Source organism: Lepidochelys kempii, chromosome 24 (assembly GCF_965140265.1).
Source record: "Lepidochelys kempii isolate rLepKem1 chromosome 24, rLepKem1.hap2, whole genome shotgun sequence".
NCBI lineage: Eukaryota > Metazoa > Chordata > Testudines > Cheloniidae > Lepidochelys > Lepidochelys kempii.
The window spans coordinates 4781725-4798200 of NC_133279.1; the positions used below are offsets into that span (position 1 = coordinate 4781725).

At 47.3% G+C, this 16476-nt stretch overlaps 1 long non-coding RNA gene across 2 annotated transcripts in view; it reads left to right on the forward strand.

Annotated features, from left to right (window-relative positions):
• Positions 1-271: 271 nt before the first annotated feature.
• Positions 272-16476, forward strand: part of LOC140902737 (uncharacterized) — a 45135-nt gene continuing 28930 nt past the window's right edge. The window contains exons 1-3 of one of the 2 annotated variants that reach the window (XR_012156109.1): positions 272-514; positions 623-748; positions 9233-9555. This is a non-coding gene — a long non-coding RNA (uncharacterized lncRNA). Of the gene's footprint in view, positions 749-9232; positions 9556-16476 lie in introns of both variants that reach the window. The other variant, XR_012156108.1, reaches the window with a different exon arrangement.

Here is a 16476-nt window from a genome sequence, read left to right on the forward strand (position 1 = left end):
TCACCATCTACCAGAAGAAGTGAGATCCTTGGAAAGAAAAGACGAACAACCCTGCTTTCAGATGACTCCCCGATGAAGGATTTTCTACATCAGCCAGACTTGGCAGAGCTGCTAGAGTGGGGGATGGGGGCAAAGGAACTCATGTGCTACTTGTTCCATGCAAAAGCAGAAAACCCTTGAATTGATTGCAATAACCCAACCTCCCCTTCCCCCAAATCTAGAGATCGGGGGTGGTAGAAATACAGTGCTCCCTTTTCTTATTGAAATGAGGGGTGACTTGTGGAAGGGGAGCATTGAAAATCGCTTTTCAGTTCCAAGCCTGCAAAGCTGTTTCCCTCCCTCCTTCCCCTTTCTTTGAATCAAACCAGATGTCTCTCCCATGAAATGAGATTGCATGAGCTCACGCTGGAGAGAGACAATGCAGAAAGATGCAAGACCCCATTGAGCCACGCTACACTGCAGCTTTGGCAGAGGCGACGTCTGCCTCTCTGGCTGGAGGGAATAGTGTGTGTGTGTGAGTGTGTGTAGTGGGTAGCCTTGTTCTGAAGCAGGAATTTGCTACCCCGCACTGTATTTTGCATTATTTCCTCTCTCTCTCTCCCTCTCCCTCTCTCTCTCCCAGATCCTTGCAACTAGCTCTCTCTCTCTCTCTTTCTGGTTCTGCTGCGGCAGAAGATCTCAGCTTGCAAATGAATTAAGCAGATAAGGGATACTGCACAAGGAAATGTCTCATCCAGTGACTCACAAGGTAAGGTGTTGCTACAGCTTTCTTTGCAACTTTGCCTGGGCAATTTGGGAGTGGGTATTTTGTGTCTTTTCCAACCAGCCTCCCTGGTCCATGGCAAAAAGTCAGCCGCATGCTGCAACACCATCGGATCAGACAGCCCTGCAAGTTTTGTTTTGCTACAGCATATGAAATGATTCTATTCTTGTTTCAATATTTCATGTTTATGATGCGATCGGAAAAAACCCAAGTAAAACAAGAACAAAAAAGCCACCGTGTTATATTTAGTGCATCTTGTTCTATGATTTTAGAATTGTGTAATGTGTATCTATATCCATATGTGCTTACATGTAAACCTACACACATCATACACACACATTGTATTCATAACGCACGCGTACTCATGTATGAGACATGAACACTTCATATAATACAGGATAAGTCTATATGTGCATTTATTTAATATAGATAATCATATACTCACACTCAATCACGCGTACACATACACACACGATCGATATCAATCACACAAATGCACACATAGACAATGATATATAGAGAATAAAGTATGTGCGTATATAGAGATATGTACTGTGTATATGTACGCATAATATGTGCATATATCTGTGTGCATAAAGTGTGTGTGTAAGGTGTGTGAGTGCGTATATAGTGTGGGCATACTTAGTGTGTATGTTTTTGGGTAAAGTGTGTGTGCGTACACAAAATACGTATATATACTGTAGTTGTGTGAGTTTACACACACACTATAGTTTTTGGGGTGAGTGACAGAATATAGATCTTTGAGAAACAATGTACTTGTCTTCTAAATTATAGCATTCACAAGTTGTTTTTCACCTGGTCAGAGTTTGATCTCTTTAGAGTGACAGGCAGTGATGCCTTGTCTTTAGGTATCACTTCATTTTAGGGAGACGGTTTCTCTTCCAACTCCCATTTTATGATCCACCCTATAATTCAGGAACAGAACTGTGACCCCTAAAGCAATGAAAGTGCGGGGGAGGGGAAGAGTAATTCTGATGTTTATAGGCTGATATTGCAAATACTGGCTCACTTTACTCAGGCAAATAGCCCCATTAATGTCAGAGGGGCAACTTGCACAGGGCTTGCTTGTTACTTACTCACATGAGTAAGTGTTTGTATAACAAAGTGTTTATTTACTTCTTCACATGACACAAGAACCAGGGGTCACCCAATGAAATGAATAGGCAGCAGGTTTAAAACAAATCAAAGGAAGTACTTCTTCACTCAACGCACGGTCAACCTGTGGAACTCCTTGCCAGGGGATGTTGTGAAGGCAAACACTATATCGGGCTTCAAAAAAGAGCTAGATAAGTTCATGGAGGATAGGTCCATCAATGGCTATTAGCCAAGATGGTCAGGGATGCAACCCCATGCTCTGAGTGTCCCTAGCCTCTGATTGTCAGGAGCTCGGTGTGGACGACAGGGGATGGATCACTGGATGATTACCTGTTCTGTTCATTCCCTCTGAAGCACCTGGCACTGGCCAATCTAATGGGCTTGATAGACCACTGGTCTGACCCAATATGGCCGTTCTTATGTTTGTAGGAAGGGCTACTGTGCTTGAAATCCAACCTGAGATTTGAATACAAATAGGTCACGCCAACACCCAACATGCCTTTGAGTTTGATGGGTGTTCGGAATCCTGATCTGGATTATGGTGGAGCAGTAGTACCACCATAGTTCTGGTTACTAGTTTAGTGTGTAACAGCCAGAGGGGCTAGGGACGCACCTTAACTCTGTATTTCCTGGTTTTCAGAGGTTTAAACGTGGCTGCATACTTGACATTCTGGAAGGGCCTGGGGCACTGCCAGTCAAACTTAACGGTACATTAGCTAACTTTTGGGGCAGCGAATTTAGATCCACAATTTGGCCCTGATCCTGCAAGCTGCTCCCTGTGGTGGGGATATCTGTGCCCACGAAATGCCCCAGTGACTTCAGTCAGACTGCACATGGGTGTCGGGGGGTCTGCCCATGCAGAAGAGATTGTGGGATTGGGGTCTGAGGTGCTGTTTCACTGTGTCCGTTGGACAGCGTTGTGTATATAGTCCATTTCACAGTTTCTCCTGTACAGTCCACTAGGGCAGGGGTTCTCAACCTGTTTCTTTCTGAGGCCCCCCACAACATGCTATAAAAACTCCTCAGCCCACCTTTGCCACAACTGTTTTATGCATATCCAGTAGATTAAAAGCCAGGGCCAGCATTAGGGGGTAGCAAGCAGGGCAACGGCCTGGGGTCCGACACCACAGGCAGCCCTGCGAAGCTAAGACAGGTCAAACGCCGGCCCTGCTCTCTGATTTATTTTGACGAATCCCCTGAAACCTGCTCACAGCCCCCCCCCCCCCCCCGGGGGCCCCGGACCCCTTGTTTGAGAACCACTACACTAGGGCAGCCACTGACTTGTTCAGTGTGTGTAGAGATATCAGAATCTGGCTCTTAGCTTTCCTTTTTTATCCCAATTCCACAAACAAGGACTAGTGCAGTCAAAGCTGTACATGCACCTGCTTTCTCTTTAAAGTCATTGAGATCTGACACGGGCTTAAGGATCTTCCTTAATCCCTTAACTATTCTGGCATAAAAATCACACCCCTAATGGAAATAGGTAAATTTGCATTAAAACTGTGTGTAGAGCAAGCCTTAGAGGGGGGAGGATAGTTTAGTGGTCAGGCTATGTCCACACTGCAATAAAACACCCATGGTGGCCCATGTCAACTGACTCAGGCTCATGCTGCAGGGCCATAAAACTGCAGTGTAGACATTTGGGCTTGGGCTGGAGCTAGGGCTCAGGAACCCTGTGCTGGGGGAGGGTGCCAGAGGCCAGGCTCCAGCCCGAGGCCAAATGTCTACATAGCAATTTTATAGCCCTGCAATGTGAGCCCGATCCAGCTGATGCGGGCCAGCAATGGGTGTTTTATTGCAGTGTAGACATAATCTAAGAGGCCACAGTACAATTCGCAGCTCTGCCACAGACTGCTTGGGTGAGTCTCAATTAGGCTCAGATCCTCAAAGATATTTAGGTGCCTAACTCCCATTGGGAGTTAGGTGCTTAAATGCCTTTAAGGATCCAGGCCTCTGTCTCTCTATGCTTCAGTTCCCCAGCTGTAAACTGGGAAAAACAACACTGCTCTCCCCCACAGGAGGAGAAGTATACTAAAGATGGCGAGCTTGCTCAGATGCTACAGTAAATAAATTGACAGCCACCTCCACTGCTGTGTTGTAGGATTGGGGCCTTCGTTTGTGTGGGTCTTCCACCCAGGGGAGAGAAACATATTGTTCTTTAAATAAGAAAATGTAGTTGTAAAACCACACAAGTTGGCAGTGACACTCAGGGCCAAGTGTAATCCCCGAAGCTACTCACCAATGTTCAAAACTGACTAGGTTTCAAACTGGTGGTGCCCCCTTAGCCACCATGGGGCAGAGTTTCCCAAAAGCTCAGGGTCAGGTTTCCAAGCGCTCAGCAGCCTCCATCCGGGATGTCACTGAACTTTAAATTAAGGCCTTTACAGATCATATTTACTTATCTCACACAGGGGCTTCATGAATGAGTGTTTGTCGAGCACTTTGGGATCCTTGTCTGGAAAGCACTGTCACTGCAAGATCTCTATTGCCGTCCGCCCATGCTGCAAAGCAAACAGGTTTCAGAGCAATATGTTCCAAACGAATTGTACCAACGTCAGCTGCCACAGGCGGGGGTTGTAATGCTGCATCTGTAGGTGGCTCAGCAGCTGCAGGGTTTGAGCCTCAGACCTCCGGTTTAAAGCACGAGCCTCTACTGCTTGAGCTGACAAACCCAGCTGTGTTAGCCAAGACTTTAGTAGACTGATCGACCTCTCCATGAGTCTCAGCCACAACTAGAGGGGACAGAGGGACGTGGGTTACAGGGACAAGCCACTAAGGGTACGTCTACACACAGCGGCTGGGAGGTGTGATTCCCAGAATGCCAGCGGGGCGATGTACTGGCTCTACGGCTGCTGGTGCTAGTGTGTGAATGATAGCGGAGTGACTGTGACAGCACCGGCTGTGGCTCGAGCTGGGTGGTTGAGTGGGATTGTACTGGGGTGGGATTGTACAGCTAGCCCGAGGTGGTGTTGGGGCTACGCTGCTGTTTTTAGGGGCTAGCTTGAGCAGAGGTGGCGTAGGTGTGTCTACCTGTGCTGAGAATTACACCCAGCTATTTTGTTTATCTTCTAATCTTGAGTTTTTCTCAGAACCAAAGCAGGTGACAAATGTTCAGACAGTAGCATGAGCCTTAAATTCATAGCATCCCTTTAAGTAATTTGGCCCAGGTCACACGGTGAGTCAGTGGCACAGCCAAAAATAGAACCCAGGTGTCGTAGCTGTTCCCAGTTCCTGCAACCTGTAGACCAGTGTTTCTCAAGGACCGGTCCGTGGACCAGCACCGGTCCCTGATATCTCCCTGACACAGTTTAGGAAGGCAGCAAGCCAGGCTCTAGTATCAAAAAGGGTGAGAAACACTGGTCTTGATAACAGTTACTTCCTGTTAGTAGTATTCTCCTTAGTAGTATTCTCATCTTATGCATTGGTATTTTATTTATTCATTTGTGTGTCTACTTTTTCTTAATTTTTTGCCCCTTGTGGCAGAATAGTCTGTATTTAGAAAACCCTTCATCTGCTCAGATTTAAACTGTGGGAGATGGGTCACCTCTCTTTTCCCATTCCACAATGTCGCACTTAATGCTCTGGATGAAGAAGGATGTTATTACATTTCATTATGTATTATCTCCTTTCAGAAGATGCTTTAATTGTTCCTTTCAGTGAGGGAGGCTGTGGCATGCTTTCTGTTGAGGCTAGTTTTAATCACATGGTAGAGATTGCAACAAACTGCCACTGCTTTCTTGTTGTTCTGTGTCTGCACGGTGCCCAGCACAATGGGATTCGGGTATCAGGGGCTCCTAGGCTTTACAGCAATAGTAAATAAATAATATTAATATGAGCACTAATTACTTTTAATTCATGTTATTAACAGTTAAGGTTGATATTAAAATTAAATAATGATTAGTGATTGTTGATTAGTAATTAACAATTACTCCAAAGGGGAGCAGTGGAAGTTACATCTCATGGGACATTTAAAAGCAAATAGAACGCCTATAAACATGGTCGTTGATGGGGACTGAAGTGGTGGCTGTCAACACCCACAGAGCCCTATGACTTGAGCTAAAAAGCTTTGCTAGCAGTCACAAAGCAGCAGGTTCTTCTCCTTGCTCACCCGGCCAGCCTGGGCAACATGATCACATGCATTTAGGCTGAGATGTTCAAAATCTTCCTCAACCTGGATCCAAAGTGACCTCCACCTCTAAGGACATTCAGTCTCTCCAGCCCATTCATTCCTCAGCCTCTGTGCTGAGACAGCTAACGAGGAGGACAGCTCACATCTGGTGTGTTGGTGGGTCTGGGGATATGGGCAGTTGTCTGCTAGGAATTAGGCTGAGACCAGGAAACTCATTTCAGAGAGGCTCCTGATGTGGAGCTGTCAAGTGGTACTGTAAGCCTATAGGCGAGGTGAAACAATGGTCCCCAAAATGAGAAAATGCCACTGTGTGCACAGTTCCAGAAACTGCAACGTGATTAAACTTACTGTTTAAGTTAATTTAAACACCTTAATGTCAAGTTCATTGGTCAGAGCTTCCAAACGACAATGTATTAAAAGATTTTTATTGGTTTTGCATGGGCAAGTTTTGTTTGTTTGTTTTTTCAGAAATGATGAAGCTGTTTAGCATATGGAAAAATGGCAAAGATCAACATTGTGCAATATACTAACATGAAATGTTTTCACATCACATATTCCTAATTGTCAAAATATCTCAGAAGTAATTATAATAGTTTTCTGTATTTTCAATTGAGATTTGCTAGCTGGATCAGTCTCACAATGAAGGTTGAGCATCAGTAGCAGTAGATTGCGTGCCCATGGTTTGCACTGAATAGTGGGTAGATATAAATGTATGTGAATTCCTAATGTAATGCTTCTCCATTTGTAAGCTTTTGTACCTGCAATGTATCATCTAGTCTGCCTGGTAGAAGGTTTTCATTTGTAATTGCCTATGCCTATAGAACTAGCCTTTGAAATATTCTAGAAACTAGCTTTTTAATTCAGTGACAATCATGCACAGGTCCGTATTAGTGTTAGAAATGACAACAGCTGCATATTACGAATATCCAAAAGCTAGGAGAGAACAAAGTGGCCTAACAAGAAGTAGTGAAGACAAAGTCCACAAACAAGTCCTCGCTTCTGCACTGAAGGAGGATGAAGAGTATGTTACAGCCCTTACTAACCATGTAATCAACCATACAACAAACCCATTTGGACCTGAAGCACATCCAGAGGTGCTTATCAACATACCTAGTGGACTGCATGGAACATCAGATATACAAGAGGCTCTAGTGAAAATAGCAGATGTTGGTGAAGAATAAATGGAGAGACTTGTAAGAGGTGCACCTGGTTCTGTCGGAGCATGTAGCTCCTTCAGCCCAGTCAATAAATCTGGCATCAAAACACTTGCTGACATGGCCAAGAAGTCTGATCCCTCCTGACTCCTGCTACGCTCTGGGCTTCAAAGCCACTGAGCGCAGGCAGCGGACACCCTGGCCTTGTGTTCCCCTTTGGATGGGCCATTCTGCCCCAGCGTACACATCTCTGCATTGGATGAGCAGATCTCTGGCTACTGCGTTGCGCTATGTTCTTATTAGCCGTTATTATTCATTATTTTTTCCAATTATTAATTATTCATGTAGTTATTATTATTTAATTGATCACTTTAATTATTGTTTGCTTTTCCTGTATTTGCTTCCATAGCAACACCAGGACGCTGGTTAATTTACAGACACATAAAGCCGTCAAGCTCCCTGCTCCCCAAAAATGCCTATGATCTAAGCAGGCCTGTCAAGGGGTGAGCTGGCCCTTTAAGACTGCTGGGCTCAGCTGCTCTGGGCTAAAGGAGTGCAGACAGAGGAAAGGATGTCAGCTAAGGGCAAAGGGCCAGACCTTCCCCTGTCACAGAGAGATACCCCCACCCCCTCATTACACCATCAGCGCATTGCCCAGAGATCCTGGGGTCCACCCTTAAATGCTGTGGATCCCCCGGAATCTGCAGGAGAGGGGAGAGCCAACAGCTGACAAAATCCGGTACCTTTGTATCCGCTTCCTCGCCCCGCACACACACATGTGGATAACTTTGCAACATTTCAGCCATGCTTCCAGAGCATTCCCTGTGCGGCCGCAGTCCTGGGAGCAGGGAGGGCTCTGTGGACGCAGACTAGTCAGTGGGGCATGCTAGGAGGTCAAGGTTTTGGCATGTGGCATTTGAAAGGTAATTTTGTTTCAGTGTCAGGTGCACTGGCCAAATGAGACCGTGTGGTCTCGCATTCAAACTGGGTGGGTTCTACTCTCTGGTGCGACCACTGCTGGAATACTGTGTCCAGTTCTGCTGCCCACAATTCAGGAAGTATGTTGATAAATTGGAGAGGGATCAGAGAAGAACCACAAGACTGATTAAAGGATTAGAAAACAGGCTTTATAGTGGTAGACTCAAAGAGCTCAATCTAACAAAGAGATGGTTAAGGGGTGACTTGATTATAGTCTATAAGTGTCTATGCGGGGAACAAATATTTAATAACGGGCTCTTCAATCTAGAGGAAGGTCTAACATAATGCAATGGCTGGGAGTTGAAGCTAATTGAAATTCAGACTGGAAACAAGGTGTCATTTTTTTAATGGTGAGAATAAATTAACCATTGGAACAATCTATCAAGGGTCATGGTGGATTCTCCATCGCTGAAAATTTTTAAATCAAGATTGGATGGTTTCCCAGAAGATCTGCTCTAGGAATTATTTTGGGGAAGTTTTGTGGCCTGTGGTATCCAGGAGGTCAGACTAGATGATCACAATGGTCTGTTCTGGCCTTGGACTCTATGAATCTCTTCCCACCTACTCCAGGGGAGTGGGATGTAGTGGCTAGAACATGAGCCAATAGGTGCTAGGGCCCCTGTATTCTATTCCTGGCTCTTGTGTGGAAAGCATGATCTAGCGATTAGCGCAGGCAAATGGGAGTCAGGACTCCTGGGTTCTATTCCTTGTTCTGCCACTGACTTCTTTTGTGGCCATGAGTGAATCCTGTCCCCTCTCTGTGCTTCTGTTTCCCCACCTGTATAATGGAGATAATCATACCACCACCCTGGGAGGATAATAGGCTAAATGCATTAACATTTGTAGGGGCAGTCTTTTTGTTCTGTGTTTGTACAGCAGCTAGCACCATGGGGTCCTGGTCTGTGACTGGGGCTCCTGGGTGCTACAGTAATAGAAATAATAATAAAAATAACAGTAATAAAGTGCCATGAAATCCTTGAACAAAAGCTGCTGCTGTTAGTTATTTTATTGTTCATAATTAGTGTGGGAGCCTTCAAAGCTTTTTAATAGAGTGTTTCTGTCTCCCTTATATTTTCTGCTCTGTTGCAAAAGGGGAAGACAGGACCCCAGAGCAATGCTCAGTGATCCGGAGCATCCAGCAATTCCCGGGACCATCGATGTTGCTTGATGCTGGCTCTGGTACAGAGATCTGCAGCGAGATGGTGCGAGGATGCCTGTTGTGTCCTGGTTGCTCGCATGCAGGGAGAACTCAGATCCTCCTGCTTCTCCTGAGATGGTACCTGTGGGTCAGACAGACACCCAGCAGCTGCCAAGACCACAGGTGGGGTCTGTGCTGAGACAGAGCAACAGCTGTTGGTAGGAGAGTTCATGCCAGCTCCGTGGTCCCAGATGGTGGTACAAGTTTTGTATTACAGGTAGGCTCATGGCGGGGCCGGGGGAGGGATGCTTTTCATGAGGGTGTGTGTTGGAAATTGAGCTGTTTTCTGCAATGCACATCTGCTGGAACTGGGAATAGAACCCAGTCCCCTGCTCTAAGTACTAGAGAACACTCCCCTCCCAGAGCTGGGAACAGAACCCAGGAGTCTTGACTTCCATTGGCCTTGCAAATGAGATTTAGGTTCAGTATGCCTATTTACTTTTCTGATTCTGCAATTTATATGTATTTATAGTTTGAGCTTGATTCTGCCATCCAAGTCACATGGGGCCTGATTCTCCGTTGCACTTGGTGTAATCATTTACACCCGAGCAAAGTGAGTTTAAAATGCTTAAACCAAAGAATCTATGAAAGCAACTCATGTCTTGCACCTTCACAGACATGCTTACCTGGCCGGGGGTCTGAGTTTGAGACAGCTCATTATTACAATGACTCTGGAGGCGCCTGGGAGGGGCTGGATGGGGCCATAGCTAGCAAAGGAGCAGAGAAAACAAATCCTCACCTGAAGCAGAAACTGTGCGTGATCCAAATTGTTCTTAAAGGGCTCCGATTCTCGTTTACACTAAGGCCCTTTTGCCCCATTCTGGTAGCATAAAGGGCCCTTAAAGTGGGTATAAAATTACAGTTACACTTACTTTATGGCCCCTTCATGCTGTCAAAGCAGAATAAAGAGATCTTAGCATAGATGAGAATCACACCTTGTGTTTTTAGAGGGCTGGTGAGCTGGTGTGGCATAGACCAGGTGCAATCAGTGAAGGGTTTCCTCAGCGGATAGGAAATCAAAGCAGGTCACCAAGCCGAAATCAATGGAGTAAGAGAAACTGCCCCAACTGGAAGCCAGCCTAGGTCTCCCACCATGGCTGGGGAGCCAGGTGCATCCATGCAAGGAGAAAAAGGGCTGTGGTTAACCCACTGTTTTCTAGGGACCTGGCACTACTCAAGCTTCTCCCTCCCAGTAATTAGCTCTCTCTGGCATGGTTGGGAGAAATTAGCCAATGCAGTTTTTACTACTACATTGAGTTACAGGCCAGGCGCTGTACAAACACAGAACAAAAAGACCGTCGCTGCCCCAAAGAGCTTCCAGTCTAAGAGTAAGACAAGAGACAGTAGAGGAATGCAGACAGGGGAACACAAGGAAACAAGTTTCAGAGTAGCTGCCATGTTAGTCTGTATCAGTAAAAAGAAAAGGAGGACTTGTGGCACTTTAGAGACTAACAAATTTATTAGAGCATAAGCTTTCGTGAGCTACAGCTTATGCTCTAACAAGGAAACAAGGAGACAATAGCCAGGAGCTATATATTTGGCAGCGCTGGTCTCTGTAACATTCGCTATACGAAGGCTCATGAGAACCAGATGGCATTTTGGTGCTCTGGGCAAAATGAGCTGGGGCTTGGAGATCCTTGGATGGAAGAGGCTATGGGCCAGATAACAATGCATTTGGGTGGGCATCAAGAAAGCTTAGATCCATGATTACTACTATTAATTATTTGTATTACAGTAGCAGCTAGAGACCCCAACCAAGAGCAGGGCCTCTATGTGCTGGGTGCTGCACAGATGCAGACTCTGCCCCCAAAAGCTAAACAGACAAAGGATGTGGATTAGGCCCTCTGTGATTTGTTTACGGTCACATAAGAAAATCTGTGGCATAGCTAGGACTTGAACCTGTCACTCCTATCCCTATGCCTTTTCCACAAAGCCATAGAAACGTAGGGCTAGAAGGGACCCGGGTAAGTCTTCTAGCCCAATAACCTGCACTGAGGCAGGACCAAGTATTATCTAGACCATCCCTGACAGGTGTTTATCTAACCTGCTCTTAAAAACCTCCAATAAGGAGATCCTACAGCCTCCCTAGGAATTTGTTTTAGTGCTTAACTTCCCTGACAGTTAGGAAGTTTTTCCTAAGGTCTAACCTAAATCCCCCTTGCTGTAATTTAAGCCCATTACTTCTTGTCCTGTCCTCAGTGGATAAAGAGAACAATTTATCACCCTGCCTTTTATAACAACCTTTTATGTACTTGAAGACTGTTATCATGTCTCCCCTCAGTCTTCTCTAGACTAAACAAACCCAGTTTTTTCAATCTTTCCTCATAGGTCATGTTTTCTAGACCTTTTTTTTTGTTGCTCTCCTCTGGACTTTCTCAGTTTGTCCACATCTTTCCTGAAGTGTGGTGGTCAGAGCTGGACACAGTACTCCAGTTGAGGCCTTATGAATGCTGAGTAAAGTGGAAGAATTACTTCTCATGTCAACACTCCTGCTAATGCATCCCAGAGTGATGTTCACTTTTTTTTGCAACAGTGCTACATTGTTGATTCGTATTTCATTTCAGAGGAGCAGCCGTGTTAGTCTGTATTTGCGAAAAGAAAAGGAGGACTTAGAGACTAACCAATTTATTTGAGCATAAGCTTTCCTGAGCTACAGCACTATAACCCCCAGATCCTGCTCTGCAGTACTCCTTCCTAGACAGTCATTTCCCATATGATATTTGTGCAATTGATTATTCCTTCCTAAGTGTAGTACTTTGCTTTTGTCCTTATTGAATTTCATCCTTCCCCTCAATGCAGATGTAGCATGTTACTACATATTATGACAAAGTTATTATTACTAGTGTCCTATATCAATCCAGCCCCTTTTCATCGAAGGATTCGGGTTACAGGGGTTGTAACGCCGAATGGATTAATGTGCCTAAAGCTTATTGGTTGAGATATTAAAGCAGACTAAGTGGTGTAAGACGCATCTATGGGTTTGCAGACGGTTGGATTCAAGCAACAAAGGGGAGCTTTAATTGCAACGGCTGATCGAGCAACCCAATCCTGGGCAATGGGGGTGGGAAAGGAAACTGATGCCCCTGCCCGCCCCCAAATCCTAGGATAATTAAAACAAAACCCTTGCATAGAGGATCACTCACAAACAAGACCTGGCACTAATTGGCACCTTTGCTGGCAGCCTCAACAAAGGCCTGGGGCTGAGCAGGCCGTAGAGACTAACTCCTCTCATCTGCCCCCCTAGAGGGGGTCCCCTTGGGGCAGGAGTGAGACATGCTGGCGGGGTGACGTGTTGGGGCAAGCAGCTGCCCAGGCTGTATGCCTGCTATGTGGGGAAACAGAAGCCGTTGCTGTCTAAGGGGTATCAGTGTGGCACCAAGGGCTGGCGTTAAATTCATGAGGGCAAGTTTGCACGCTGTACATATACGACACATCTCAGGACGCCAAAGGCAGCCGATATCATTGCTCACTGATTGGGATGGATTCTCCTTTACACCAAGGCCCCTCTGCACCATTCTAGAACCACACAGGGGCCTCAGTTACATTTCCATTCCCTTCTTTCCTTGCCGGCATGGTGCAGAGGGGCTATATTCATAGCATTTACGGCCAGATGGGACCATCCCCATGTATCTCACAGGGCATGACATTTAATTCACTTCCCCCTTTGTCGAACCAACCAACCCGGCAAAAGCATCTCTTCCAGAAAGGCAGCCAGTCTTGATTTGAAGACTCCAAGAGATGGAGACCCCACTGCTTCCCCTGGTAGTCTGGTCCAGTGACTAATCACCCTCACTGTACAAGATTTGTGTCCAGTCTGAATTTGCCTTTGGCTGCATCTTTACAGCCAAAAAAGGAAGGGTTTGTCTGGCGATAGCTATCTCGCTGTAAAATTCTGGAGTGGAGACAAGGCACAGGTAATTCCTGACATAGCCAGGCACGACAAAACCCCAGGTGGTGATGGGATGTAGGGATGATCTTGACTAGCTACAGTATAGTTAAAAACAACCTCTGCCTCATCTCTGCTAGAATTGTACATCAACATCAAACACGCACCTTATTTGTAGTGAAGACAAAGTCTGCTTTCTGTTAAACCTGCACCGCTTTCTCATGTAGACAAGGGCTTAGATCGGAACCTGGCCTGAGCTGAGCTGTTTCTTTAGCCCTCTGGCTACGTCTACACTGGAACCAGGGGTGGGGGGTGTAAGTTGCAGCTTGTGGTGACAGACCTGTGCTAGCTTTCATCCAGCTGGCGTGGCTAGAAATAGGAGTGCAGAGGCGGCAGCAGGGGCTTCAGTGAAGATGGGCAATGCAAGGGCTAGCCAGGGTCCCAGGCAGGCTTGGGCAGCCCATGTTGAAGCCTTTGCAGCCATGCGCTCAGTTATTTTTGACGAGCTAGCTAGATCAAAGCTCTCCTGGGTACGGCCACATGAGCGGCACTCACACCTCCAGTTGCAGGGTAGATGGGCTGAGCCTAGGCCCCCTCCCCTCCTGCGCTCTAGAGCCTCCTCATCACTAATTCATGGTGCTTGCAGCCTGCTCCATTAGGGAGCCAGCGGGTGACCTCCGGCTGCATATTACTGACCTGCCTTCCCCGCCCCTCTGCGGCTTGTCCCTTCCTTTTCTCTCCCCGAAGCATTTAGCTCCATCAGGTTCTCCTCCCCTTCCAGCCAAGGAACTCTCAAGAGTCCTCTTCCCCAGCACGATCCATCCATCTCATCTGAGTCCTGCCCCTTCCAAGAGGTGCATGTGGGCCTGAGTCCTGCCCCTTCCAAGAGGCAAACCTGGCCAGATGTTCGGAAAATCTGGATGGACACCACCGGGAGCACAGAGAGGAACACATGCATACCAGTTGCCCTGATTGAAGGAGACTTGCCAAATCACCACGAGAGGGTCTCACCCAGGCATACAAATCTGCTCCTACCCTAAGCAAGATGAAGATTATTGTCAAAATCATACAAGAGGGCCTGATCTGGCAAATAACCCTACTGAAGTCAGTGAGACTGCAGGATATGAACCTTATCCACCCTAGAACCAGGAGTGGAACCCAGGAGTCCTGACTCCCCATGTGTTCCCACCACTAGATTGCACACTTCTGCTGGATTTAGGAAGAGAACCCAGAAGTCCTGACTCTTAGTCCCCAGTTCAAACCACTAGACCCCCAGGTCACATAGAATTTTGCAGATTTGGCCCAGAAATAGATTAAAAGGGCCTGATTCTCAGTCTCATTAGGCCCCTCTAGTGGGTGGAAGTGGCCCTCTGAGAATCTTCCTGCACTGGGAGCTTCCCTGGCTGGTGGGGGGGAGGGGGGGAGGGTTGGTGTAAGAGTTCTGTACTCACCCTGCTCCCCACCCCTGGCATAGGAGCAGGTTGGGGGATGGCCAGAGCACAATGCACTATGGGAATTCTCAGCTTCCCAAGGCTCATAGGGTGCCATGGGAAGCAGAGTGTAAGTTAGAGCAGCCCTGAGGCAGCCCTAACTGACACTGGCTACTGGGCACAGCCCCAGAATACAGAGAGCACAAAACTAACTTAAAGCGCCCCTTAACCCCTCTATCCCTGCCCCAAGTGCATAAATAGAGTAATTGAGAATCAATTCCATCAATACAAGGCAGGATCTCAGCTGGCGTAAACTGGTGTCCCTCCATTAACTTCAATGGCGTGAGGGCGATTTACACCAGATAGGAATATGGCCCAAGTCCTAACTTCTACCAGCCCAGGATAGTTTTTTCTCAGGTTACCAGTGTGGGGGATGATAAACCATGACTCCCCCCCCCCAATAAATCTGATCTCCACCAGCTGCTCCGAGGGGAGAAATGTTAACGACAGGTGTTTGAAGGGAGCTGGGGACAAAGGCCTTTATTTCCACATGCATCCCCCCTCGCCTCATGTGCTCCTGGGGGATGCTGGCTGTGGGAGGTTGGGTTCACTGTTTCCTTTGCTCGCTGAAAAGTCAGGTGCATGCAATTATTGTCTAGACAAGTCTCGCCGGGGAGCACGGTGGTGTAATGGTCCCACGGGGACACCCGCCCAGCTCCTTGCAGCACAAAAGCCGCCTTGAGAGCCCGCGCCTCCTCCTGCCACTCAGAGAAGTGGAGAAACACAAAGGAAAGAGGCGAGGAGTGGGTTTGGATGGGAGGGAGAGACACCCCACCCCACCCCCACCCTTCATGCCCAGCAGCTAATTCCGGCTCCACTTTAAGAGGGACCTCGAATAAGAAATGTCGTCGGGGCTGGCTGGAATTTGATTCATTTAAGAACAAAGCAATGGGCCCTTGGATTCTTTGAGAGCTCTCCAAAGGCCCGGTCCTCCACTGATGAAAATGGGCCACCTGGCCTGAATTACACCTCGGCTGGTGCAATGCAGTTCTGTTGCCTGCAGCAGAGCTAGGCCCAGCTGGGGAGCTGGCTCTTTTCAGATCTCACCTGGAAACTGCTCCTCTTAACCCCCTCTCCAAATTTCCCCCGCTCAGCACTTGTGCTGCACCCAGAGTGCTGGTCTAGGCTGATGCTGCATCATGGCCACACGTTTCCCTCAGGAAGAAGTCTCAGAGCGAGAAAGTTTTTCAGGGAACTTGGAGCGACAGTCAAGCAGCTCCTGCTTCCTCATACACTGCTAGCATGTTACTGCCATAGAGCCCCACGGTTTGCCAATCTGAGAAGGATGATCTTGTGGGGAAGGCTCTGGACTGGCAGCCAGGACACCTGGGTTCACTGCATGTCCTTTGGCAAAATAGCTTAGAACTCGGTTCTCATTTACACTGAGGCCCCTTTACACCGCTCTGGCATCAGAAAGGGGCCTTAGTGTCACTGGTAAATGAGGCCTCAGTTTCCCAACTTTAAAATGGGGATAATATTTCCATTGTCTTCCCTGTTGGGATTCTAAGTGCTTTGGGGCAGGGACTGTCTCTCACTATGTGTACAGACAGCACCTGGCAGGATGAGGCCTCCCTAGGGGCTAAAGCAGGATTGAAAGGGATAGCTGAGGATACTAAGCTCCCATGGCAGGGAGGGGAGGGCAGTGGCAGCAGCGGGGAATATGGCAGGGGGTAGAAGGTTAGACGAAGTATAGGGCAGATTGTTGTGGATGTCTGGTTTTCTCCCAGCTCCTCAGAGGACACCACCCTATGTCCCAGCTCTG